Genomic DNA, 24,580 nt, shown 5'->3' with positions numbered 1-24,580 from the left:
TCTGATCAATGAAAAGATTAGAAGGAAGGGAGCTCAGTGGCTGGCAGAAGTACATAAAAAAGATAGAAAGGCAGCTGCGAAATTTTGGAACCATCTAAACTCCCTAAGAAATGAGACGAGCCTAGAGCAGAGATTTATAAATACAGCCCAAGGTGCTAGGCTAGAAGGGGACGAAGCTATTGAATATATAAGAACAAATGTGACAGAAAAATTTCAACAAAGAAGTACTTTATGCACCACAATAGACAAGGATGAATCAAGTGGTGCAATGGCTCCATTTTCACAACAAGAGTGGGAAAGGGCTGAGAAAAGGGTTCTTAGTAGTACATCAACAGGCCCAGATGGCATTCCAATTAGGCTGATAAAAACATTAGGTCCGAAGTCTAAGCAGGCTTTGAGAGAGGCAGTGAGCACAATAATAATCGATGGTGAAGTTCCCGATGGATGAAAACTTAGCAGGATGAGCATGATCTATAAAGGAAAGGGGGACAAAGCTGACATAAACAACTACCGTCCTATAACAGTGACATCAGTGGTCTACAGGCTGGCGATTCAGATTATAAAGGAAAGACTGCAGGCGTGGATAGAGGATGAGGGGGTGCTGGGGGAACTGCAGAATGGGTTTCGGAAACACAGGAGGTTGGAAGACAATCTGTTCTCACTGACGCAGTGCATCAAAATAGCAGAAAAGGAACACAGGCCCCTGTGGCTAGCATTTTTGGATATCAAGGGAGCGTACGATAGCGTGGTTCAAGAGGAATTGTGGGGAATACTGGACACACTAGGCGTGGAACATGTAGTCACTAATCTTTTAAAGGGTATCTATAAAGGTAACAAGGTAGTTATAAAGTGGGAAAAACAGGTATCCAAACCTGCAGAGGTAAAACGGGGGCTTAGGCAGGGGTGCCCCCTGTCACCCTTATTATTTATGATGTACCTACAAGGATTAGAGGCAAAATTAGAGGGAAGTGGACTGGGCTTCAACCTCTCTTTAGTCAAACAAGGAAAACTTATTGATCAGGCACTACCAGCATTAATGTACGCAGATGATATAGTGCTAATGGCCAACAACAAGGAAGATTTGCAGAGATTGATGGACATCTGCGGTAATGAGGGAGATAGGTTAGATTTTAGATTCAGTAAGGAAAAATCAGCAGTCATGATTTTCAATGACAACGAAGATAGTGAGCTTAGAATACAGGAAGTCACGCTAGAGATAACAGATAAATACAAATATCTGGGCGTATGGATAAGCAATGGGACCGAGTATCTGAGGGAACACGAAATATACGTGACGACTAAAGGTAACAGGAATGCAGCAGTCATGAAAAATAGGGCACTGTGGAATTACAATAGGTATGATGTTGTGAGAGGAATATGGAAAGGGTTCATGGTTCCTGGGCTGACGTTCGGCAATGCGGTCTTGTGCATGAGATCCGAAGTTCAAGCAAGATTAGAAATTAAGCAACGTGGAATAGGGAGGCTTGCTCTAGGAGCTCACGGGAATACAAAAAATCAGGGAGTACAAGGTGATATGGGATGGACATCATTTGAGGGCAGGGAAGCTAGCAGCAAGATAAAGTTTGAGAAGCGATTGAGAGAAATGGGGGAAGAGCGTTGGGCTAGGAAGGTTTTCAGCTACTTGTACATGAAGAATGTCGATACAAAGTGGAGGAAGCGAACCAGGAAGTTGACTGGTAAATACTTAGAAAACAGCAGGTGGCCAAACCAAAAAGAACTATCGGTTAAGAAGAAAGTGAAGGAAACGGAGACTGACATGTGGAGAATGGGCATGATTAAGAAGTCCGCACTAGAGATCTATCGAACGTTTAAGCGGGAAATTGCCAAGGAAAGGATCTATGATAATACTCGGGGTAGTTCTCTACTGTTTGAGGCCAGAACGGGAGTACTGCGAACCAAGACATATCGGGCCAAATACGAAGGGGTAGACACAGTATGCAGTGCGTGTGGAGAGGAAGAAGAAACTGCCGAACACTTGATAATGTTCCGTAAAGGGCTTCACCCTATAGTTCAGGATGATGGCGCAGAGTTTTTCAAAGCACTGGGGTTTAGGGACCGGGAGGGCAAAATAGACTTTAAGCGGGTAGACTTAAATAGAAGGAGGTTAACTGATTGGTGGCTAAAGTCAAGGCACGAGTGAAAATTAAACTCTTCACTGCAAAGTACTAATCCTCAAACTCTTTTTTAAGGAAAAAAAATAAATATAGTTTTTGGTTCACTAGGTATTACGGCTTGGTGGCGCTAGCCACCGCCCGATCTAAAGGGTACAGCCATATCCATCCATCCATCCATCCATCCATGTAGCCACCTCTCGTTTAGTTCTTGTAGTGTTTACTAGATGGTGATACTTGTAGCTGATGATGAAAAGATGCAAGATGTTATAAACTAGAAAGCGGTACTTGTAGTTGATGAAAGACGCGAGATCTTATAAAATAGGTATGATGTCACATATGGCGCGTGTCATTGGTTGAAGGCAATCGTTCGATTTAGTGCGGCGACGTACGCTAGGGGGAGCGATGTAATAAAATCGAGTGGGCAAAATGTACAGAGGATTCATGGTTTACCAGGTTTACCTCCGGAGCTTCGCCCACTCATCATCATTCACTTCGTGGATATGGCGGAATTATTTTCTTTAATGAATGAAATTATCACCAGTAAAGTACACAGAACATACTTCATCAGAAGTCAGGCAAACACACACAAGCGTCAAGAACGGGAAGCCACTCCGGAACAGGGTCAAAAGTCTCGACAACACTGCGCACTTGAGCAGCTGCTTCTCGGAAGACAGATGTCGTCGACCGTGGTGGCTCGGCGTGTCTATCGATCATGCGACTTTTCCATAATGAATAAAGTTCTAACAACATAAACAAGTCGTAAGGAGTACTATCAGTCATACTCTTTTTGAACGGAAGGAACCTAATACCATGGGCTGTGATTGGGAGTTCTTTTCTTAACGTTCTTTTTAGAATGTTCCAACAATAAAAAGCATCACGACAATGAATTAAACAATGCTCTATAGTCTCAGGTTGGTTGCAGAGTCTACAATTCACTGTCCAGGGTACGTATATTGATTTTTTATTCAGCCACGTTTTCACTGGCAGCGTGGAAGTGTGCAGTTTAAAGAAAAATGTTTTCGCTGAAGGAGATATACACATTCTACGTACACGAAATAATACATCGTGACCAGGCAGAAGCGAGTATGGCTTTCGATAAACAGGTTCAAGGAAAATGTTATTCACAAGTGCAGCGGTTAAATTTGTTCTGTCAATAGTATACAAATACTCTAAGGTAAACCTGGCTTTCAAAAAACTGACAGTATCAACAATTTCTTTTAGGAATCCCCGCAACGGCAATTCCTTAGCAACGCTTGTTGTGACATGAATAAAAGGAAGGTGGTAACATAGACGGTTACGAATAACCGCTGTGAAGCCGTGAGAATTGCCGTGAAGTACACGTGGGTTGAAGCTTTCATTTCACTTAAGTTTGTGCATCATTATGTGGTTATTGCAGTATTTTTGTCACGGTTGTTAAATGCAGAGCGCAGGAAATCTCACCTAAGTACGACGACATGCTGAGAAAGCAACTTTTTGGCTGTGATGTATTGGATATCTGCTAGTGAAAAGATTGTGAGAGTTCAGCAACTTGTATGTTTTTACGGGCCAAGGAAAACGTAATTCATCGACAGTACTAAGTAATTTATAATATCGACGTGAGTGACCTTCGGCAGCAGGCTTGTATCGACAGCGGCTTGAATGCCAAGCCGCAACTTGTATGGGCCCACGCCGTGGCACAGGGCTATTTTTTCCCTGTATCTGGCCCGCGTTGGCGCAAGTTCGTCAAAGTAAGCAGGACAATGTCCTGCACGATTCTCCACAGCTAGACGAGCAAGGCAAACGATGAAAACACATGCATTATGCCAAACGACCTGCCACGCGGATGTAAACACGGCGCAGCAACAAAGACGTATGTGCTCGGTCATGGTGGACGCAAAATCGGAAGACAAGAACTTACATCACGTGCAAGTTATGTATATGATTGCTGGTCAGTAAAGCTAACAAAAGTAAAGACTGAAGCCAAAAACTTGTGCAACGCGCTGAAATCAAGTAGGCTAGCAAGATTCATTGACAAAAGCAAGAAGCTTAGGTTGGATTTTTTCCTCACAGTCAAGACTCACAAAGTCGACTGGCCGCTTGGATTCATTGTTTCGGAAAATAGGACGTGCCAGAAGGAAGGACGTGCCAGAAGGAACAAGATAAGCTAAGTTTGCTGACTATCGACGAGCCTTTTCTGGTTAAAGGTTGCAGTGACACTATCGCCGCTATTCGCCCCTCGGTCGCGGAGGCGTCAACGTCGACAATGTTCGAAGGCGCCTCCCCACCCACCTCGACACTGTGCGTCCTGCCAGAAGCGACCATCCTCGCCCACGCAGTCTCCCGCAGCCGAAGTTAAAGTCACAAGCCGTGAACCACAGCCAAACTTCCAAGATGCTGCGGCTATGACTGACGCAGCTGAGGACGACGTACCTGGTGAACCTATGGCAAAGCAGACCACACGTGCCACACCAGGTGGACAGCTCATTATTAAAGTTGAGCATACAAGTGCCCTGCGCGCGAATACATCGCAAAAACTACCACGCGTAGCAGACGACCCTCGCTTTCCGCGCGTTTACGAGCGCGAAAAGCCCAAGGGTCCTAAAGTCCCTGAAAAAAAAACTAAAGTAGCGCCATTTGTGTCAATGTGCAGGCTCCTCTCTCCTCGCGTGCATAGCTTTTGTGAAGGTATCGCAAACGCCATATTGTGTGTCTACTTTCGCGAGCCCGCGCGCCACGAACCGACGCCACCGGCATACCATGTCAGCAAACCGAGCTACGGCCGCTCGATGAACACACGGCGCAGCAGTGCCCGAGCTGCCCAAGCGTCTGGCAACACCAGTGCGCCCACATGCTTTCACATTCGTAGTTTCCTGGTGGACACTCTAGAGGCGCAGCTGTGGTTGCTGGAAGAGGTGGTAGAGGCGAAGGGGTGTGGTTGGCGCTACTTTAGTTTTTTTCAGGGACTTTAACGGGTCCGACGTAGCAGCGGCGCGGAAAATCACCCCAAAAGGTCCAAGCAGGAGCCGGCGCTTTGGACACTCCCCATATTCCAGGTCACTCTAGTCCCTATTGTATCCCAATGCCCTTGGAGAAGTGTGGCGGAAGTGACGTCAAGCTTATAGGGCAAACAAAACAGCAGACGCTCCGCGGCATGCTTTCCGTGCTTGTTCACTTTTACGTGGACTCATTCGCGACTACAACTGAATGCTCGTTACCCAGTGGCCGCACTTGAAAACGGTGCTAACAGGTTCAACATTGAAAAGAGACATGTGATCACGTTGCACAAGCATATGTTAGAATGCGGTCGTATAGTTCTGTTCTTTTCGTCATGCAGCACGCCCGAGCCCGAAAAAGAAGAAAGCAATATCCAGAGACCATTGCAGTGTGTTGCAGTGCGTGGCATCATGGTGAAAAAATGGCAACATATTGTTCTATCTCTTCCTGAAGGATGGAGATGACACGCAACGGAGAATAGCACGAATCAGAAACTTACGCATTCAACAGGAGGTTACGGACACTGTTTACGCTAATCAATTCACTCATCATCATCATCATCGGCCTGACTACGTCCACTGCAGGACAAAGGCTTTTCCCATGTTCCGCCATTTAACTCAGCCCCGTGCTTGCTGGTGCCAAGTTATAGCTGCAAACTTCTTCACCTCATCTGCCCACCTAACATTCTGTCTCCCCCTAACCCACTTGCCTTCTCTAGAAATCCAGTTAGTTACTCTTAATGACCAGCGGTTATCCTGTATACTTGCTACATTCCCAGCCCATGTCCATTTCCTCTTCTTGATTTCAACTATTATATCCTTAACCCCGGTTTGTTCCCTCATGCACTCTGCTCTCTTCTTGTCTCTTAAGGTTGCGCCTACCATTTTTCTTTCCATTGCTCGCTGCCTCGTCCCCAATTCAAGCTGAACCCTCTTTGTAAGTCTCCAGGTTTCTGCTCCGTAGCTAAGTACCGGCAAGATACAGCTGTTATATACCTTCCTCTTGAGGGATAGTGGTGATCTATCTGTCATTATTTGAGAGTGCTTGCCAAATATGCTTCACCCCATTCTTATTCTTCTAGTTACTTCAGTCTCGTGGTTCGGCTCCATGGTTATTAGCTGTCTGAAGTAGACATAGTCTTCTTATTCTTCTAGTTACTTCAGTCTCGTGTTTCGGCTCCATGGTTATTACCTGTCCGAAGTAGACATAGTCTTTTACAACTTCAAGTGTACTGTTACCTATCTTGACGCGCTGTTTTCCTCCGAGGTTGTTGTACATTACTTTAGTTTTCTGCAGATTAGTTTTAAGACCCACCTTTCTGCTCTCCTTGTCTAACTCCGTAATCATGAGTTGCAGTTTGTCCCCTGAGTTATTGAGCAATGCAACGTCATCAGCGAAGCGCAGGTTACTAAGGTACTCTCCATTAACTCTTTTGCCTAACTGTTTCCATTCTAGGCCTCTGAAAACCTCCTGTAAGCACGCGGTAAATAGCATAGGGGAGATCATATCCCCCTGCCTTACACACTTTTGGTATTCTATTGCTTTCTTTATGAAGCACTATGGTAGCAGTTAATCCCCTGTAGATTTATTCCGGGGTCTTTATATATGCTTTGTCGACGCCCTGATTTTGCAGTGTCTGCATGACTGCTGATATTTCTATTTGATCAAACGCCTTCTCCTAATCTATGAAGGCTATGTATAGAGGTTGGCTATTTTCTGAGCATTTCTCTATTACCTGATTGATCGTGTGAATGTGGTCGATTGTTGAGTAGCCTGTTCGAAATCTTGCTTGTTCCTTTGGTTGATTGAATTCTCATGTTGTCATAATTTTGTTTGCAATTATCTTTGTAGATAGCTTGTATACCACGGAAAGCAAGCTCATTGGCCTGTAATTCTTCAAGTCCTTCTCATCTCCTTTCTTATGTATTAGGATGATGCTAGCATTCTTCCAAGATTGTGGTACGAGACACCTCGTAAGCAGGGTCGCTAGTTTTTCTAACACAATCTGTCCTCTATCTTTCAACAGATCTGATCTTACCTGATCCTCACCAACAGCTTTGCCTCCTTGCATGCTCTCCAAGGCTTTTTTGACTTCTTGTATCATTATAGGTGGGGTGTCATCTGGATTACTGGTAGTTCTTATATTAAGGTCGTGGTTGTGCTGGCTACTGTACAGATCTCTGTAAAACTCCTCTGCTAATTTTAGTATCCTATCCATAATGGTAGTTACTTTGCCTTCCTTATCCCTTAGTGCATACATATGATTTTTGCCTATCCCAAGTTTTCTCTTCACTGCTTTGACGCTTCCTCCGTTTTTCAGAGCGTGTTCGATTCTCTCCATGTTATACCTCCTTACATCGGATACCTAACGCCTATTAATCGATTTCGAAAGCTCTACCAACTCTATTTTGTTGTACTTGAGGCTTTCATGTTTGACGCTTCTTAACGAGATTCTTTGTTTTCTGGGACAGCTTGCCAGTGTATTATCTAACTAGAGTACCTCCAACTTCTACTGCCCACTTCGTAATGACACTCGTCATTATTATTCATTGCGTCAACACTAAGGCTGTTTTTCTCGATAGGAGCCGAGTACTTGTTCTGAAGCGAGACTCTGTATTCCTGTACTTTCCCTCTCAGTGCTAGCTCAGTTTCTGTCGTTCCTTCTTCAAGTCTAGGCGAATTCGGGGCCATGCGATTCTATAGTCACTGCATCGTGCCTTGCCAAGCACTTCCACATCCTACACGATGTCTGTATAAAGTCTATTACGTTCTTATTTTCGCCATTAGGGCTCCTCCATGTCCACTTACGGTTCTCTTGCTTTCGGTAGAAGGTATTCAAAGTCCGTAAATTATTGCGTTCTGTGAATTCTACTAGTAGCTCTCCTCTGGCATTTCTAGTACCGATGCCATAATTTCCTACTGCGTGGTCTCCAGCTTGTTTCTTCCCTACTTTTGCATTGAAGTCTTCCATCAGTATAGTATGCTGTGTTTTTACCTTATTCATGGCCGATTCTACGTCTTCATAGAAGCTTTCGACGGACGCGTCATCATGGCTGGACGTAGGTGCATAAGCCTGTACCACCTTCATCTTGTACCACTTATTGAGTTTAATCACGATACCTATCACCCTTTCTATAATGATATAGTATTCCCCTATGTTGCCAGCTACGTTTTTGTGGATAAGGAACCCCACTTCTAGTTCTCTTCTGTCAGCCAAGCCCCGATAGCTAAGAATGTACCCGTTCTGTAGCACTGTATAGGCCTCATTTGTCTTCCTGACCTCACTGAGCCCTACTACATCCCATTTAATGCCCTCTGGCTCCTCGAATAGTACAGCTAGAAATGCCTCGATAGATAAGGTTCTAGCGTTAAACGTTACCAAGGTCAGGTTCCAATGGCGGGCTGTCCAGATCTAGAGATTCTTAGCACCCTCTGCTGCGTTGCAGATCTGACCGCCGCCATGGTCAGTTGCTTCGCAGCCGCTGGGAACTAAGAGCCGAGAGTTAATTGACATATGTTTGTGGGAGGTAGTGGCCAGATACTGCACAAGGTTGGCCAATCCTTCTCAGGTGAGGGAGTGCGTTACCGGCAATGGTCACCAGTGAGGCCACATTCCAGGCTTCTTAATGCAGTTCCATCACCATGCGGAATTTTTTAATTCGGTTGGGAACTGCGGGGCACTTGTATTCGAACCACGAACCTCTTGCATGCGAGGCTGATGTTATAACCACTACGCCATTGCTGCTGTTCAATCCACTCACGATGACCTCATTCTTCTCGGTGAATACACCATTATTTAGCTTGTGTTCATTCTTATCCATATTCAGACCCCGTCACCGTGGTCTAGTGGCTAAGGCACTCGGCTGCTGACTTGGAGGTCGTGGGGTTGAATCCCGGCTGCAGCAGCTGAGTTTTTGATGAAGGCGAAGATGCTTTAGGCCCGTGTGCTCAGATTTGGGTGCGTATTGAAGAACCCCAGGTGCAGGTGGTCGAAATTTCTGGAGCCCTCCACTACGGTGTTTCTCAATCGTATGGTGCGTTCGGATCGTTAAACCCCACATATTATTATTATCCATATTTGGCATTCTATAAGCGCGGAATATAGTATCGGTTATATAAGCAAGCGTATCAGAAGAGTTCTGTCTTTATGTCTGTGACTTTTTTTCGCATATGCTAGTTTTCTGTGCAACTCGTAGTGCTACCCATAGCATTTTCAAATTAAACTGCTGCAATCCTTCTCCCTGAACATTTTTGATTTCACATGTGTGTATAATAACATGTACACAAACGCGCAAGCAGAGTTTGGGTGGGCGTAGCGTGCATGTATATTCGTGTGTATATACTGCCCGTTCATTCGTAGCGTGCGTAGCACGCGCGCATATATCCGCTTTAAATATAATCTACTTCGAACACGAGCAGGCGAGTGTTCGGAAGCAGAAGACCTTATTCATTAGAAACCTAATAACACATTGTATCATCGAACGCAAAAAAAGAGCGCTCCTGCGTACATACTGTCCACGCATTCGTAGCGTGCGTAGTGTGCATGCATATATCTACTTTAAATATGATCTACTTCAAACACGAACAGGTGAGTGTTCGGAAGCACACGACCTTATTCATTAGAAACCTAATAACACATTGGATCAGCGAATGTAAAGAAAGGAGCACTTCGGCGTATATACTGTTCGCGCATTCATAGCGTACGTAGTGTGCGTGCATATATCTGATTTAAATGTAATCTGCTTCGAACATGAACAAGTGAGTGTTCGGAAGCACACGATCTTATTCATTAGGAGCTCTCCTATTACAATAGAAACTACGGTTTTCCTCATCTCAAATTACGCTGGCCCCGACATTGCTTCATTATGATATGAAGAGTGTAGTGGGGAATTCGCAAAGCACTGACTAGTGGGACCATCTCTTTCGGAGTGCGAAGCGCGAGTGTGAGCACGAGCTGTAGACGCTGGACTGCTCGAGCATTTCTGTCCGTACCGGCTGCCTGCCTACTACCTGGCGTCGCTATTAAACTCCCTTGCAAAGTGGTGAAAGTGTGCTGGGTACGCAAACCTGGAACTTCGAAGCCGGAAGCTGCCCATTGCATCAGCAATGCCTGATCAGACGACCGAGCAAGGCACCCCCCGGCAGAGCACGGCCCAATCTCAACTGGTCATCGTACCTACCACCCTGCGCCAACGGGATCCCCCCTTCTTCAGCGGCACCGAGGACCAAGATGTGGAAGACTGGTTGCAGCTGTTTGAAAAGGTGAGCGCCGCCAACAAGTGGGACGACCCCTCGAAATTGGAGTACGTCCCATTTTATCTCAAAGACGTCGCCAGCCTGTGGTTCACAAACCACCGTACGGAATTCACCACTTGGGCCGCTTTCAAGACCACCCTTGCAGCTGTGTTCGATAACCCCGCAGTGCGCAAGCTGCGTGCTGAACAGCGCCTACGCGGACGAGCGCAAAGGCAGGGCGAAAACTTCACTAGCTACATTGAAGATGTTATCGATTTTTGCCAGCGCTTTAACCCTGAGATGACCGAGCAAGACAAGGTCAGGCATATCTTGAAAGGAATAGACGATGATGCCTTTCAAATGTTGCTGGCAAAGGGCCCAAGTACCGTGTCCGAACTTGTGACCTTGTGCCAGAACTTGGAAGAGATTCGCAAGCAACGTGCATTAGTTCGGAGGTCAACGACAGCAGACGACTCTCTCGCTTCCCTGGCCGTCAGTGGTGACAGCACCCTGCTGGAGAAGATAAAAGTATATGTACGTGAAAAGGTCGCACGACAGCTTTCGTGTCTCTCGTATCTGCCGACCACCGAAGCACCAACGAACCGTCTAACGCCGACAATCAGACAGGCTATTCAGGAGCAGGTCTCCGAGGCGTTGCCATTACCTACGCCTGCCTCTCCATCAACACCTGTTGCCGCGCCACTGACTTATGCGGCCGTCGCGGCAATGCCTCCGCCTCTTCTGCCATTGTATACGCCACAACCTGTGCGACCTTCCACCGTGCCTTTTCTAGCTACACAGCGGCACGCTGGAAATCCTTGGCGCACTGCTGACAACCGGCCGATATGCTACTTTAGCGGGATTCCAGGTCACGTTGCGCGTCTATGTCGTCAACGCTTCGCAGCTAATACACCAAGATACCCTGACTACTCGTTTCGGCCTCCATGCCACGCGCCTCACGTGCCACCTGAAGTTCACGAAAGCGATGCGCAAGTTGCTTCCGGCACCCGAACCTCCGCTTCTCGACGTTCTACTTTCCGCTCGCCTTCCCCTTCACCAAGTCGTCGTTCCGTGTCGCCCATGCGTCGACGATCCACCTCCAAAGAGACGGAAAGCTAACTGCCGCAGCTCCGGAGGCACGAGCTGCGTCATCGTCTAATCGTTTAAGTCCTCGCCTGTCTCCCGTCAATCTTATCGATGTAATCGTCGAAGGTGTACGAACACTTGCACTCATCGATACCGGTGCCACGATATCTGTGATTAGTCAAAGACTCTGTTGCTCTCTTCGTAAAGTGACGATGCTTTCTCCCGTAGTTTCTTTGAGCACTGCGAGCGCCCAACAAATTGAGCCCGTCGCGGCATGTACGGCAAAAGTGGTTATTCGAGACGTGTTGTACATCATTGAATTTCACGTGTTGGCTTCATGTTCCCACGATGCCATCCTAGGATGGGATTTACTATCACGTCATCACGCCGTCGTGGACTGCGCTCGGGCCGAAGCGGAGCTGTTACCGTTTCGTGATGCGCCCTCTGTTGATGCGGCCGTATCTAGTGTGGCTAACCTTGTCGTCGCGACGGACATAGACCTTCCTCCTTTCAGCGCCCAGTTTGTCCCTGCCTGCTGCACTTCACTTTCTGACGCTACCGTCCTATTCACGCCATCTCACATCTTCGGTAGCCGCCATCACACATCGCTGCCATTCGCCGTTCTTGCGCTTTGTGAAGACACTATCGGAATATTTATTTCCAATCCAAGCAGGTTCTTACCCTGTTGAATATTTATTGAATATTTATTTCCAAGCAGGTTCTTACCCTGTTGCACGAATTCAGGCATTCGTTAGACTTTCCCCAAGCGGTTCTAGGAAGAACGAACGCCGTTGTGCACACAGTTGACACAGGAAAGAGTACCCCTTTGCGCCAGCGCCCCTATCGTGTGTCTCCGGCGGAGCGTCGCGTAATTGCAGAACAAGTAGACGACATGCTACAGCGTGGAGTCATCAAGCCTTCTTGTAGTCCTTGGTCTTCACCAGTTGTACTCGTCAAAAAAAAAGGATGGTTCGATCCGGTTCTGCGTAGACTACAGGCGCCTAAACAACATTACGAGGAAAGACGTTTACCCTCTTCCCCGCATAGACGACGCTCTCGATTGTCTCCAAGGTGCAGAATTCTTTTCCTCGCTTGACCTTCGCTCAGGTTATTGGCAGGTCCCAATGGCTGAGTCTGATCGTCCAAAAACGGCGTTCGTCACACCAGATGTTCTCTATGAATTCACCGTAATGCCATTCGGACTCTGCAATGCGCCCGCCACATTCGAGCGAATGATGGACAACATTTTACGTGGTCTCAAATGGAACATCTGCTTGTGCTGTCTTGATGACGTTGTGGTCTTTTCACCCGATTTCACTTCGCATCTCACTCGTCTGCGTAAAATTCACAGTGCCTTACAAACACCAGGCTTCAGCTTAACCTGAAGAAATGTCCACTTCGGGGCTAAACAACTCACCATACTTGGTCATGTCGTCTCGAAAGCCGGCATCCTTCCCGACCTTGACAAGCTTCGTGCTGTTGCCGAATTTCCTAAGCCTACTACAGTTAAAGAACTACGGAGCTTTGTGGGCCTGTGCTCCCATTTTTCGTCCGTTTGTCCGGAACTTTGCTTCCATCATCGCTCCGCTCACCAAACTCCTTGCTGGCCCTGCAGATCTTTCGAATTGGACAGAAGCCTGTGACGAATCCTTCACAATACTGCGCCAACTCCTTACCTCACCACCCGTACTGCGTCATTACGACCCTACTGCGCCGACCGAAGTACACACGGATGCAAGTGGCGTCGGCCTTGGTGCAGTACTCGCGCAACGCAAACCAGGTTTTACGGAGTACGTGGTCGACTATGCCAGCCGCGCCCTCACTAAGGCAGAAGCCAACTATTCTGTTACTGAAAAAGAGTGCCTGGCGATTGTGTGGGCGTTAAACAAGTTTCGCCCCTATTTGTACGGCCAAACTTTTGACGTGGTAACAGACCATCACGCACTCTGTTGGTTGGCTTCACTGAAAGATCCTTCTGGTCGCCTCGGACGTTGGGCACTACGCCTCCAGGAATTCGACATACGCGTCGTCTACCGATCGGGGCGAAAGCACTCTGACGCAGATGCGCTTTCGCGATCACACGTAAAGTCTGATGATACGGAAATATCAGCCCTTGACCTTCCCCTCTCCTCCGTCAGCGTCACAGACATGTCATCCGAACAGCGGAAAGACCCTTGGATTGTCTCGCTCTTAAATATGCTTTCTGACACATCAACTTCCGGTTACCCGCGTGCTCTTCGCCGCCAAGCAACGCATTTCGCCATACGAGATGGCCTGTTATACCGTCGCAACTATCAAGTGGTGGGTCGTAAATGGCTGCTAGTCATACCCAGCCATATGCGCTCTGATATCTGCGAATATTTTCATGCTGAGCCGCAACACGCACACGCCGGTGCGCTAAAGACGTATGAATGGATCCGCCAACGTTACTACTGGCGGGGTATGTACACGTTTGTACGCAAACACATTCGCTCATGTTCCCTGTGTCAGCAGCGCAAGACATTTCCTCATTCACCCGGCCAACTGCAGCCTTTACCATGTCCTGCACGCCCAATTAACCGTGTTGGGATTGACCTATACGGCCCGCTACCGTGCTCTGTTGGTGGTAATCGATGGGTGATTGTGGCGGCCGACCATCTGACAAAGTACGCCGAAACGGCAGTGCTACCTTCGGCTGGTGCTCGTGACGTTGCAACCTTCATCTTGCATCGGTTTGTTCTTCGTCATGGTGCACCACGGGAGCTCCTGAGTGACAGGGGCCGTGTATTCTTGTCCGAAGTTCTTCAGCAGCTCTTACATTCATGCCGCACGGTACACCGCACATCAACAGCCTACCACCCTCAGACGAACGGCCTAACAGAACGTTTCAATAGAACCCTCGGAGACATGCTCGCTATGTATATTGATTCGGACCACTCCAATTGGGACGTTGTCCTACCTTTCGTGACGTATGCCTACAATACGGCGATTCAATCAACAACGGGCTTTTCTCCATTTTTTTATATGGTCGTGACCCATGCAGAACACTCGACACAATTCTGCCATACCATCCTGATGCCTCCGAGTTCAGCCCAGTTTTTGAAATGGCAGAACATGCCGAAGAGTGTCGTCAGCTTGCACGGTCCTTCACAGCCGATAATCAAGCCCTCCAAAAAGATCGCCACGACCGTGATCTTGTTCAGGACACATTACCCGTCGGTTCTCTCATGTGGCTCCGACTGCCTTTCCACTCTCCTGGACTAATTCCCAAGTTTGCAGCGAAGTATACGGGCCCTTACCGCGTCATACAGCACCCTTCTTCTGTTCTATGTGATTGAACCACTCAAGCCATCCACGGACAAGCGCCGCCTTGGTCGTGAGACGGTCCACGTCAGTCGCCTCAAGCCCTGCTACGACCCTCCTGTTCTCTCGTCACCTTGAGTCGCCTGAATGGCTCGTCTTCGTCGCCGGGGTATTGTAGTGGGGAATTCGCAAAGCACTGACTAGTGGGACCATCTCTCTCGGAGTGCGAAGCGCGAGTGTGAGCACGAGCTGTAGACGCTGGACTGCTCGAGCATTTCTGTCCGTACCGGCTGCCTGCCTACTACCTGGCGTCGCTATTAAACTCCCTTGCAAGAGGACGGCATGTGTATTCAGCTTTTGACGACACAACAGAACTCAACGGGATATATGCAACTGTCAGCACGAGTCACAGCACATAGTTACCTCAAAAACTGATGACTTTGCCTGTAGCAGCTAGTGTACGCCAACCCAGCGCACACGTGCTAGCACCTTTCGGAGAGACCCTTAAACTTGGGCAGTTGCCATCGTCAACTTCGGTCTCGCTAGACAGGTTCTTAAACTTGGAGTAAATATGATGCCATACGCCATAGAGGCTCGATGTTTCCGTGCACAGCGCAACTATTTCCGCTGTATCGCCAGTGAAATCATTTATGCCGATGAGAATGACGTGGTTCGCGGTCAGCACTCTTTCGCCTTCTACGCAGCAAGGTGATCCGATGGCACAATTGAGAAACTTCTGCAAAGCGTCTAGCGAAACCATAGCGAAAGTATGGTTCCACAGCGAAAGTCTCGTGTTATAGTGTACTAGAATATAGCCATGTGGTCTGATTCCGCCATTGATGGATGCTGATTGGCGCAGTGAGCTCCTACGACCTCTCCGATTGGTCCCAAATTGCGCCATTACGAAATTTGACAATATGGTGGAGTTAGACATGCAGTGTCCAGGATAGCACCACTGCTGCACTGCGTGGTGCTGGAGACGCTGCTACAACTATTTGCAAAATTAACCGCAGCACCGTGAGTTAGCATGCTGACTTCCCCGATTTGAGCTCGTGATACGGCACACGATGCAACCATGATGGAATCTTTTCGGTCGTCACTTAAAAGAGCCCAGATAGGAAAGTTTTAATTGTGCGTTTTTTACAGTAATTTCTAGCATTGCGTCTTGTAATACTGAAATTATATCGTAAATGCTCTAACGCACTGTATAATTAATACTACTAGCGTTAAGTTAGAACGACTTTGCGTCAGTTCGAAACACCCGCATAAATACCGTAAGAAACTAACGCCTCACTGCGGAGCAGCGCCCGAGACCTGTGTGCATTGAAGAGTGAAACGTTGTGTGTAGAGGTGTGCGCCAACTTCAAGACACTAGGAAAACCAAGAAGGTTTGAAAAAAATTGCTGGAGTTGAAGTTCTTGCCCACGAGTGAAGCCGTGCCAACTGTAAGATGACGACTGTGGCAGCCATATTACTAGGGGCATGATGAGCTATTGGCGTTTGGCGATTGAGAAGAACTGTTTTCCTCGCACTCCCAACGAGTTTAACGTGGCAACCTTTCCGGGTCAGGTAGAGCCCTAAGTGTGTCCTTGTGTTACTAGTTTGCTTCAGTAAGCCTCGATTACAAGGAAAATTTTATTGGAGATTAAGCCACCGATGCTAGTCTCTGTAGATTATTTCTTCAGAAACAACTATCTTTTAATTTTTAATTAACGAAGCCTTTAAAATAACAAATCTAAGCCACTCCATTTCTAAGTGGGCACCACCAGAAAATAGCATGTTTCCGAGATCTTTGGAGGGAAAAAGTGCAGTCGCAAGAATAGAAAAGTGCGGTGAGCAGCAAGCGGCGCCTACGGAGCGCACTGAAGCCTCTGAGGAGGAGGCGCATGGGGGCGCGCGCAGTCGTTTGTTGAAGGAGGAAGAATTAGGAGGAGAGTGCGAGATAATTTTACTAGGAGATATGAATGCGCACGTAGAAGACATAGATGGGTATACTGACTCAACAGGCAAAATGATCATGAATATGTGTGAAAGGCATGATTTGATCATTTGCAACAGTACGGAGAAGTGTGAAGGGCAAATAACATGGGAGGTAGGAAGGCTGCAGTCGATGATTATGCACCGATGTCTCATAGGATGTATGATAGGCTCAGAGGAATGCACACAGATGAATGTGGCCCCAGAAGTCTGAGTAGTGATCACAAACGTATCAAGCTAAGTTTTGTAAGAGCAGTGAATGTGGGAAGGAGACAAGATGAGACACTACAGGAAAATTTTTATTCAGAAAGGCAAATAGAAATAGCTACTAAACAAATTGAGAAAGTAATCACTGAGGATAATAAAACGGTGTGGACATACTCGAATGTAATAAGACTGAGCTAGAGCTTGCTAAGGCACGTGACAAGTCACCCCGAAAAGGAAGACACAAACCCAAGAGTTGATGGGCTGAGGAAGTTAATAGAGCCTTAGAAAAACGTCAGGAAGCCTTTAGGGAACACAGACATGCTAAGCAGCAGGGTGAACCGACAGATGATGTTGAAAGAAAATGGGACATCTTTCTAAGCTATAGAAGGGAAGCATCCCTTCTGATCAATGAAAATATTAGAAGATAGGAGGCTCAGTAGCTGGCAAAAGTACAAAAAAGAAGATGGAAAGGCAGCTGCGAAATTTTGGAACCATCTAAACTCCATAAGAAATGAGACAAGCCTAAAGCAGAGGTTTATAACTACAGCTCAAGGTGCTAGGCTAGAAGGGGACGAACCTATTGAACTTCTTCTGGTGTAGCTCAGGGCAGTGTTCTTGGTGCCTTACTTTTCCTCATCTACATTAACGACCTGCCTGACAACTTATCCTCATGTATGCGTATGTTTGCCGATGACAGCATTATCTATCGTCCCATCCGCAATAATAGCGATCATCTAACTCTTCAAAAAGACCTCGAGCATATAATTGTGTGGTGCAAAACATGGCAGATGACACTTAATGTTTCCAAAACCAAACTAATCACCTTTAGTTGCAAACGTGATAACTTTAATAGCCAATACATAATTGATAATAGCATTGTAGAACGCACTGATCAATACCTAGGCATAAAGTTAACTTCTACACTTTCGTGGTCCACACATATTACTTCTATCTGTGCCAACACATCAAGATCCTTAGGTTTTCTGCGCCGAAATATATACAGTGCTCCCTCCGATGTGCGCAAACTGGCTTATCTTGCGCTAATCCGTCCTCAACTGGAGTTCGCATCCTCCATTTGGTCACCATATCAACAATACCTCATAGATAAGTTAGAATGTATACAGAACAGACCTAGACGATTCATAGCGTGCAATCACAGCTACCCGTCCAGCGTAACACAGATTAAACAGCCTTGCACTCTAGCCACTGAAAATTCGCCGCGATATCACTTTTATCACTATTTCACAAACTCATCCACACCAGCATGATGCCATCTGTTCACCTTAATCTAGCACATCGAACTTCGAGAAGACTAGATAACACCTTTAGCTTATCAGGCATGTACGGCAATACTAACGCTTTCAACCAGTCGGCTCTTCCACGAGCTATTCTTTTGTGGAATGATTTGCCAGATGATCTTGCGTCAGAACAAGACCACACAAAGTTCTATCATACTCTTAAAAAAATGCTTATGCACCAAAAACTGCTCTATCACATCTTCGTAATCATCAGTGTTTATAGGATTGTTGCCGATGTTTTAGCACTATTGCTAGGTTGTAGTTACTGTCATAATATTTTTTTTGTATTTCACCTTCACATACTGTAACTCACTTTTCTTATATGTATTTTGCTTACATGTTCATAAGTTGAACTACATTTTCTATTATATTCAATATTTGCCTATGTGTAGATATATATGTACATATATTTTTCTAACATATTATCTGTACCAACCCTCTTACACAATGCCCCTCGAGGGCTCTGTAAGGTACTGTAAATAAATAAAATAAAAATAAATATATAAGAACAAGGGTGACAGAAAAATTTCAACAAAGAAGTGCCTCATGCACCAATATAGACAAGGATGAATCAAGTGGCGCAGGCTCCATTTTTTCACAATGCGAGTGGGCTGAGAAGAGCCCCGCCGTGGTGGTCTAGTGGCTAAGGTACTCGGCTGCTGACCCGCAGGTCGCGGGATCAAATCTCGGCTGCGGCGGCTGCATTTCAGATGGAGACGGAAGTGTTGTAGGCCCGTGTGCTGAGATTTGAGTGCAGGTTAAAGAACCCCAGGTGGTCGAAATTTCCGGAGCCCTCCACTACGGTGTCTCTCATAATCATAAGGTGGTTTTGGGACGTTAAACCCCACATATCAATCAATCAATCAAAGGACTGAGAAGAGGGTTCCTAGAAGTACATCAACAGGCCCAAATGGCGTTCCAATTAGGTTTGTTGATAAAGACATTGGGTCCAAAGTGTAAGCAGACTTTGAGAAATGCAGTGAGCAAAACGACGGTGAAGTGGTCGATGGATGGAAACTTAGCAGGATGAGCATGATATATAAAGGAAATGGGTACAAACCTGACATAAACAACTACCGTCCTATAACAGTGACATCAGTAGTCTACAAGCTGGCGATGCAGATTATAAAGGAAAGACTGAAGGCATAGATAAAGGATGAGGGGGTGCTGGGGAAACTGCAGAATGGGTTTCGGAAACACCGTAGGTTGGAAGACAATCTGTTCTCACTGATGCAGTGCATCGAAATAGCAGAAAAGGAACACAGCAAGGACGACGATACAGCATGATGGCCAGAACTAGAAGTGGTATCGGTTTATTCAGGCACTGATTATATAGGCGCACGATAGCGCGCCGCGAGTATCTGCGCATGTCCGATGCGCAGTCGTGATGCAATAGCCTTGCCGGATACATCCTTTCTGTTAACAACAAAATTACATACTCACCGAAACAGTGGTAAGTACATGGCATTTCAAAAATGATATCATACACTTGGTTAAAGTCCTTGTCATAATGAAGACGCTGTGGTGGCTTCACGGTTCGAGTCGACCTTCTCAAAGCTGGCGTTGGTGGTGAAGTTGACTGACGCACCACAGGTGGCGAAGGGTCGCCCGACGTCGGCCATTGGCTGGCGAGGTTGAAGTTGCCACTGTCAGATGGTCACCAACGTTGTTGTCCGCTGAGCTGGTATCAATGTCGTCGTCGCTTTCCTCGATGAACCGTTCACCAGTTTGAAGTAGGTGACGACGGTTGCGCCTTAACAGCTTCTGGTCCTCTGTTTTGACAAGGTAGGACCTTGGATACGGCGAACCCACCACGTCAGCTTTCCGGGACCATGCAGCGTCTCTGAGCCTCACGACGTCACCCTTCTGCAGAAGAGGCAAACGTCTTCCCCCTTGGGCCTGGCTGTGCTTTTTGACGTCGGTTGCGGTCACCGTACTGAAGTCCGGGAGGTTGGCGTGAAGGCGCCTTCCTTGCAGTAGTTCACCAGGGGATCGCCCGTCCTCCAGTGGGGTAGAGCGGTAGGCCAGCAGGCCCAGCCAGAAGTCGTCGTCCGAATCTGCAGTTTTGTTTTAAGATGCGCTTCACAACCTGCACACCTTTTTCCGCAAGCCCGTTTGACTGCGGATAATGAGGGCTTGAAGTGACGTGCGTGAAGTCGTATCTCCTTGAAAACAAAAAAAAAATCATGGCTGAAAAATTGTGGGCCATTATCAGTGCATACTTCGACGGGCACGCCAAATCTGGCAAAGATAGCGCTCAGTGCTGCGATGGGTGATTGCGCCGACATGTCAGGTAGTTTCTGAACTTCCGGAAAGTTTGATAAGGCGTCAAAGACAACAATGTACGAGTCCCCCGCAAACGAAAAAAATATCAGCTCCAACTTTATGCCATGCACAACCAGGCACGGGTTGCATTTGAAGCGGTTCCTTGGGCTGTTTGTAAGCATACTTGCGGCATGTAGGACAAAGTTGCACCATGGAAGCAATCTCAGCATTAAGCCCCGGCCAAAACACGAGGCGTCAGGCCCTTTCTTTGCATTTTTGCATGTCAAGGTGACCTGCAAGGATTTTTTTAAGCATAGTTTTTCGCATGCTTTTCGGAAAAACAACCTTCGACGCCTTTAAAAGTATTCCGTTGACAAATGAGAGTTCTTGCTCAGAAGGCTTTAGTTCACTTTGTACTGGAAGCCCCGCCGACAAAATTGCGATCACCGACTGTAGGTGTAGGTAGCGGTCACGAGCCGTTGCCGCTTGCAGTTCTTTCTGCGTTGCTTCTGTGACACAGGAACCTAGAAGCTGGATGGCGTGAACTTCCACGTCGGTGGTAGCACCAGCGTCGTCTTGGTTGTCAGCAGTTGACCGGGACAACATGTCGGCAAGAACAAGGTGCTTCCCAGGAATATACTGCAAAACAAAATCGTACTTGAACAACCTCAAAAAGAACCGTTGAAGGCGAGGTGGCATGTCACTAATTTCCTTTTGAGCAATTGACAAGAGTGGCTTGTGGTGCGTTTCAATTGTGACTTTCTGACCGTAGACGAACTGGTGAAATTTTTCGCATCCAAAGCAAATTCCTAGGGCCTCCTTTTCTATCTGTGCGTACAGTTTTTCAGCCTTAGTCAGTACTCGAGATGCGTAAGCTACGGGCCACCACTCGTTATTGTGACGTTGCAGAAGAGCGGCACCGATGCCGTCCTTCGATGCATCGCAAGACAACCTTGTTTCCCGTCGTGGGTCAAATATTGCGAGCACGGGAGCGGTGGTCAGAATTTGCGTGACGCTTTTCCACTATTTGGCGTGGTTTTCTGTCCACTCAAACTCGGAACTGGCCTTGATAATAGTTCTTAACAGGGCCATTCTTTCAGATAGCTGCGGCACGAACTTTCCAAAGTAGTTCAACACACCAAGCATACGTTGAACATCGGCCTTGCATGTTGGCACTGGCATTTGAACCAAACTTTTTACGAGCCCTGGATTTGGGGATATGCTGTTCGCACTTATGATATCACCCAGAAACCGTAGCTCTTTTACGCCAAACTTGCACTTGCGCAGATTAAACGTTAATCCAGCTGTTTCAGCAGTTTTGAGGACTGCTACCAGGCGCTCATCATGCTCTTCCTTCGTTGAGCCCCAGACCAGGATATCATCTATATATATGAGCACGCCTGGCAGACCGTCAAATACTTGACAAAGTGCCTGCTGAAACTCCTCGGGTGCAGATGAGATGCCAAAAGGTAGCCTTAGAAAACGGTATCTGCCAAAAGGCGACGAGAACGTACAGATCTTTGATGTTGTCTTGTCCAAGGGCACCTGATGAAAGCCGGCGTTTGCATCCAAACAGCTAAAATAAGTAGCACCGGTTAGCCGTGCTTCCAAGTCCTCGCGTCTGGGTAAAGGGAAATGCTGCCTCTTGATATACTTGTTCACTCTTCTGGGGTCCATGCAAACCCTTAGAGCACCGTCTTTTTTTACTGGTACCAGAGGGCTCACCCAGTCGGTTGGCTCATTTTTTTTTGACGATGATGCCCCCCCCCCCCCCCGGATCATTCGCTGTAGTTCCTTCTTCAGAGGTTCCTGAAGTGCAAGTGGAACCCGGCGAGCAGGCTGAACGACCGGAACCGCGTCTGGATCCAGGACCATTCTGTACTGCGTTTTCAAGCAGCCGAGCCCTTGGAACAGGTGCCTGAAATATTTCAAAAGTTTATACTCAGACGAGGCATTGACAGCGTCCACCGTACGTCGGACTAATCCAAGCGCTTCAATGGCATCGAGCCCAAGGATGGCTTGACGCCCATTCTTTACGATGAAGAACATTACGCTTATCTCGGTGGTTCCGACAAATGCTTTCTTTGACGTTGTTCCATAGCTTGAAATAACGCCCCCGTTGTAGGCGTGCAACACTGACCCGGTAGGTTGCAACGCTTCTCTGGATCCAAGCTTACGGTACGTTGTAAATGGAAGTAAGCTTGCCTGCGAACCGGTGTCCACTTTGAACGTCACTTCTCTGCCATTTACTCGATTCTTGATTGTCCAGTCTTTCTTGCTACAATTTTCGGAGCCGATTTCGAGAATCTCAGTCATTCTCAACGAGATTAGCTACTTCGCTAACGGCGGTAGACTTCTGGCAACAACTTGCAAAGTGGTAGTATTTGCGGCAAGAATGACATAATTTACCATACGCGGGGCATTGCTTAGGTTTATGTTTGCGGTTGCACTTCCTGCAGCAAATATCTTGATTATCGCGACTCTGCTTTTTTTTCCGCTGCTGCCGTTTTTTCATCACCGTTTCGCCACTTGAAACGGCGTCAACGCCGTCTTCTGTCCTATTCCAAACTAGGCTCCTTAGTGCCGCTGCTTCTGCCGCTTTACACATTTCCTCGGCTTTTAGTAGCGTCAGGCCTCTCTCGACAAGCATTCTTTCACGCAGCTTTGGATCGTTCGTACAAAACACAATTTGGTCCCTAATCAGTGAATCGTGCTGATCCCCAAAGTTGCACTGTGTCGCCTGCTTCTTTAAGTACCGCATAAACTTCTCATAAGGTTCTTTCTCCGCCTGGCTTTGTGTACAAAAAACATATCTTTCGTGAATTTCATTGCTCACCTCGGAGAAGTAGGCGTCGAACTTCCGCACGACCGTGTCGTAACATTCCTTGCTTTCTCCGGGGCCGTACTGAAAGTTGTTGAAGATGTCGAGCACTTCGTCTCCCGCGAAGCTCAGCAAGAGCGCCCCTTTCGAGGAGTCACTTCTCGGGGGCTTCTCGGCTGCCGTTGCTTGCAGAAAAAGCTTGAACCTTTGCTTGAAGCGCTTCCAATTTTCAGACAAGTTGCCCGATAGGCGCAATGGCTCCGGCGGCTTCAGTAGGTCCATGGCTATTCCGCGCCGTTACTGCCGTGCTTCGGTCCGCGGTGGCCACTTCTGATACCATGTAACTAGCAAGGACGACGATACAGCATGACGGCCAGAACAAGAAGTGGTATCGGTTTATTCAGTCACTGATTATATAGGCGCACGATAGCGCGCCGTGAGTATCTGCGCATGTCCGATGCGCAGTCGTGATGCAATAGCCTTGCCGGATACAGCCCCTGTGGCTAGCATTTTTGGATATCAAGGGAGCGTACGATAGCGTAGTTCAAGAGGACTTGTGGGGAATTCTGGACACACTAGGTATGGAAGATGGAGTCACTAATTTTTTAAGCGATATCTGTGGTAATTATAAAGTGGTAATTATAAGGTAATTATAAAGTGGGAAAAACAGGTATCCAAACCCACAGAAATAAAAGGGGGGCTTAGACAGGGGTGTAGTGTATTCTGTCACCATTGTTATTCATGATGTACCTACAAGGATTAGGGGCCAAATTAGAGGGAAAGTGGACTTGGCTTCAACCTCTCGTTCGCCAAACAAGGAAAACTCAGTGAACAGGCATTATCAGCATTGATGTGCGCAGATAATATAGTGCTAATGGCCGACAACAAAGAAGATTTGCAGAGATTGATGGACATATGTGGTAATGAGGGAGATAGGTTAGATTTCAAATTTAGTAAGGAAAAATCAGCAGTCAAGATTCTTATTGATAATGAAAGTAGTGAGATTAGGATACAGGAGGTCACGCTAGAGATAACAGATAAATACAAATGTCTGGGTGCATGTATAAGCAACGGGACCAAGTATCTAAGGGAACACGAAAGATACGTAACGACTAAAGGTAACACCCGTGTGCTCAGATTTGGGTGCACGTAAAGAACCCCAGGTTGTCGAAATTTTCAGGGCCCTCCACTACGGCGTCTCTTATAATCATATGGTGGTTTTGGGAAGTTAAACCCCACATATCTATCTATCTACTAAAGGTAACAGGAATGCAGCAGTGATGAAAAACGGCACACTGTGG

This window comes from Rhipicephalus microplus, chromosome 5 (genome assembly GCF_043290135.1).
Source record: "Rhipicephalus microplus isolate Deutch F79 chromosome 5, USDA_Rmic, whole genome shotgun sequence".
Classification (NCBI taxonomy): domain Eukaryota; kingdom Metazoa; phylum Arthropoda; class Arachnida; order Ixodida; family Ixodidae; genus Rhipicephalus; species Rhipicephalus microplus.
Note: the sequence above shows the minus strand (reverse complement) of the source record.